Source organism: Schistocerca serialis, unplaced genomic scaffold (assembly GCF_023864345.2).
Source record: "Schistocerca serialis cubense isolate TAMUIC-IGC-003099 unplaced genomic scaffold, iqSchSeri2.2 HiC_scaffold_1213, whole genome shotgun sequence".
In the NCBI taxonomy this organism is placed as follows: Eukaryota; Metazoa; Arthropoda; class Insecta; order Orthoptera; family Acrididae; genus Schistocerca; species Schistocerca serialis.
This window is the reverse complement of record NW_026047418.1, coordinates 132,501-137,500: the sequence shown is the minus strand read 5'-3', so window position 1 is coordinate 137,500 and position 5,000 is coordinate 132,501.

Genomic DNA, 5,000 nt, shown 5'->3' with positions numbered 1-5,000 from the left:
CAAGCCGACTAAGACATCGATGGGCCCACAGTGCCCATCTTTCGACGCCACCCACAAAGCATGCAGCCTGTGTCGACCACAGCACCCAAACGCCAGTGCCTCTGCCGCACGAAGTCGTGGACCGGCAATCACACCACCCGCACCCGCTCGTGCCCCACCCCAACCGCCAAACTCGCAACGCCAGCGGATGAACGGCGGAAGTTTCCCGCAGTCGTAATGTGCAATCCACACCTATAACTTGCGTTTCATGAAGAGTTATGTCCAATATGCGACATTCCCGCTGTCCCTATACATGAGCTGCGAGCTGTACCACGTACAAGCTACAGACGCGATCGCATTGCTCACTGTACGGATTCCCATGCCGAGCGATCAGCTAGGAAGCGCCCCATCCACGTCGGTACCCTTGGGCGTTGCACTCGCAGTCGCAAAAAACGTTGGGCAAATATATTTCTCCGATGCTGAGCGATCAGCTAGGAAGCGCCCCATCCATGTCGGTACTCGTACGCGTCGCACTCGCAGTCGCAAAAAACGCTGGGCAAATATATTTCTCGGAAGAGTAATGACAGTCCGAGCCTCCTGCGTGGGAAGAGTCTTTCTAGGCCCTGACCCACGGGAAGCGTGTAGCTTCCCCCATCCCGGACATTTCACGTCGTCACACTACCGGTATTGACTAATAGACTGATTGCTGATAATCATTAGCCACACACTGGGGGAAACGGCCGACAGGGGCGGCAACATAGTGGAGCCGCAGTGTCACTAATGTACAGAGATAGAACAGTTTCGACTGGAACCAGAGTAACCGTATACACGGCACTGATTAGTAATAGATGCAGAGCCATCAGAATACAGATAATATATACAACCGTCCCTATACATGCTGAAAGACTCTGCACACAATGAGAACCACACGTCAGCCAGACACTATCACACACTACTCTCTGCCTCTAACAGGCACACACACAATATCTAACCACCAGCATGGAAGAACATCCGGTGCATCCTCTCCGCCACATTACACAATCCACACTATCATAACCAGACCGGGAGGTCCACCCAGAAAACAGAATATCCCACCCTTCCGACATCCGCCATTGCTCAGCTAAGCCACGAACACCCACACATGTCCTACACAGGGGTGCACCCAACATCACAATACTGCCTCCTGTCACAGTACACAAACAATGGCAGGAATGAAAGACACAGATCTGCCACAACCTTGGAATCGGAGCGCCGCCTGTCATGAGCCACAAGTGCATCCTGACGTGACAAATCGGATGATCCCGCAGGCATGCACTTACGATAATCACTATCAACGAACCTGCCGCCCCCTCCCCCCCCAAAATACACCTTTCCCTACAACGTGTACCTTAACCTAAGCTATATTGTACCTTAACCTAAGCGATATTGTACCTTAACCTAAGGTATATCGTACCTTAACCTAACCTACATTGCGCCTTCACCTAACCTACGTTGTACCTTAACCTAACCTACGTTGTACCTTAACCTAACCTACGTTGTACCTTAACCTAACCTACGTTGTACCTTAACCTAACCTACGTTGTACCTTAACCTAACCTACGTTGTACCTTAACCTAACCTACGTTGTACCTTAACCTAACCTACGTTGTACCTTAACCTAACCTACGTTGTACCTTAACCTAACCTACGTTGTGCCTTAACCTAACCTACGTTGTGCCTTAACCTAACCTACGTTGTGCCTTAACCTAACCTACGTTGTGCCTTAACCTAACCTATGTTGTGCCTTAACCTAACCTATGTTGTGCCTTAACCTAACCTATGTTGTGCCTTAACCTAACCTATGTTGTGCCTTAACCTAACCTATGTTGTGCCTTAACCTAACCTATGTTGTGCCTTAACCTAACCTATGTTGTGCCTTAACCTAACCTACGTTGTGCCTTAACCTAACCTACGTTGTGCCTTAACCTAACCTACGTTGTGCCTTAACCTAACCTACGTTGTGCCTTAACCTAACCTACGTTGTGCCTTAACCTAACCTACGTTGTGCCTTAACCTAACCTACGTTGTGCCTTAACCTAACCTACGTTGTGCCTTAACCTAACCTACGTTGTGCCTTAACCTAACCTACGTTGTGCCTTAACCTAACCTACGTTGTGCCTTAACCTAACCTACGTTGTGCCTTAACCTAACCTACGTTGTGCCTTAACCTAACCTACGTTGTGCCTTAACCTAACCTACGTTGTGCCTTAACCTAACCTACGTTGTGCCTTAACCTAACCTACGTTGTGCCTTAACCTAACCTACGTTGTGCCTTAACCTAACCTACGTTGTGCCTTAACCTAACCTACGTTGTGCCTTAACCTAACCTACGTTGTGCCTTAACCTAACCTACGTTGTGCCTTAACCTAACCTACGTTGTGCCTTAACCTAACCTACGTTGTGCCTTAACCTAACCTACGTTGTGCCTTAACCTAACCTACGTTGTGCCTTAACCTAACCTACGTTGTGCCTTAACCTAACCTACGTTGTGCCTTAACCTAACCTACGTTGTGCCTTAACCTAACCTACGTTGTGCCTTAACCTAACCTACGTTGTGCCTTAACCTAACCTACGTTGTGCCTTAACCTAACCTACGTTGTGCCTTAACCTAACCTACGTTGTGCCTTAACCTAACCTACGTTGTGCCTTAACCTAACCTATGTTGTGCCTTAACCTAACCTATGTTGTGCCTTAACCTAACCTATGTTGTGCCTTAACCTAACCTATGTTGTGCCTTAACCTAACCTATGTTGTGCCTTAACCTAACCTATGTTGTGCCTTAACCTAACCTATGTTGTGCCTTAACCTAACCTATGTTGTGCCTTAACCTAACCTACGTTGTGCCTTAACCTAACCCATATTGTACCTTAACCTAACCCATATTGTACCTTAACCTAACCCATATTGTACCTTAACCTAACCCATATTGTACCTTAACCTAACCCATATTGTACCTTAACGTAACCTAATTTGTGCCTTAACGTAACCTAATTTGTGCCTTAACGTAACCTAATTTGTGCCTTAACGTAACCTAATTTGTGCCTTAACGTAACCTAATTTGTGCCTTAACGTAACCTAATTTGTGCCTTAACGTAACCTAATTTGTGCCTTAACGTAACCTAATTTGTGCCTTAACGTAACCTAATTTGTGCCTTAACGTAACCTAATTTGTGCCTTAACGTAACCTAATTTGTGCCTTAACGTAACCTAATTTGTGCCTTAACGTAACCTAATTTGTGCCTTAACGTAACCTAATTTGTGCCTTAACGTAACCTAATTTGTGCCTTAACGTAACCTAATTTGTGCCTTAACGTAACCTAATTTGTGCCTTAACGTAACCTAATTTGTGCCTTAACGTAACCTAATTTGTGCCTTAACGTAACCTAATTTGTGCCTTAACGTAACCTAATTTGTGCCTTAACGTAACCTAATTTGTGCCTTAACGTAACCTAATTTGTGCCTTAACGTAACCTAATTTGTGCCTTAACGTAACCTAATTTGTGCCTTAACGTAACCCATGTTGTGCCTTAACGTAACCCATGTTGTGCCTTAACGTAACCCAATTTGTGCCTTAACGTAACCCATGTTGTGCCTTAACCTAACCTATATTGTGCCTCAACCTAACCTATATTGCGCCTTAACCTGACGCACGTTGTCGCTGAACCTGCTCTGTAATTGTTATGCAACTCGTTAAATTAGTGTAGTGTTGCCTAACCGCAACCCTCGCAATATAGTTCGCTATTCGCACTGCCCGGTCCCCTGTGTATCGCGTCATGTTAAACACCTTGCAGGTGTTGCTGACTTTCCACATGCTCCTGCTATACACTGTAATGTGGATAGCAGCAGGACGTACATGCCCCCCCCCCCTTCCCCCCTGCCTTCGCAAGCTGGTCGTTGAGAAGTTTGCATGTTCAATGCCCTTCGCATGCCGACGTACTCAGCCTACGTTGTGGTACGGCCTGTCACCTGTCCGCCGATGTACGCAAAACCCACAAACTGTACTGCACATTGGTCCGTATGTACTGAATGATACATCGTGGCACATGTGTGACCGTACGACGACTGCGCCTAGCAACGGCAGACCATACAGTCCAAATATTGTGCACGCAGCTACGTGTCGTCTCCCTATAAGAGCTGGATTGCAGTGTGGTACGCCATTCAGACGTGTGGGAGGAACGGACGCCCTGGATGGCGATCAGCATGAGCAGTCTGTTGATGTAGTGGAGCGTGTATTCGGACGTAGTCGTCTCTTCTCACACACCGTGATAGCATGTTGCACCGCGTTCCACATCTGCGACATCCTGCAGAGGCCGGCTGACAGTCGTTCGCGCAATGGACACCGCATACGTACGGGGGCTACCTTCCACGTGTTCTCGAGGCGTGCACATGTTGTTGCGTCTATGTGGGCAGACGTAGTGTGTTGTGACACCTGACACAGGCATGCAATACTCGTTGCAAATGGCGATGGACGTCTACGTTTGCTGGTGACGTTACGCAAATGAACAACAGGTAACCCGTTGTGGTGCGGTTGTTCTCGCTAGAGGTGAATCAGTGTTGGCGACGATCGGTCGAGCTATTAACCGGTTGTTTCAGGGATACCCACCATGCCCACGAACGTGAAAGGGGACCCACCATGCCCACGAACGCGAAAGGGGATCTGGGTGTGAGGCGATACGCGGCGGTGGCTGGGTGGGACCGTCCCCGGCCGGTGAGGGGGGGCCGCCCGGCGTGCTGGCAGCGCGGTGCGTGGGCGCACGCGCTACAGCCGGCTGGTGGGGGCGGCCAGTGGCAGGCGCGCCGGCCGACGGACGCGGCAGGCGGCGCAGCTGCGCGCCGGCGCCCCCTGCTCGCGGCGCCTTGCGGCCAAAGTAGGTCCTCGCGGGCCCGGTGCGAAGCGCGGTGGCCATCTGCAGTGTGCTGGTCCGATTGAGGACTGTGTGCGCTGAGGATGCGCCGCCGCCCGGCGCTCGGCGCCGCGACGC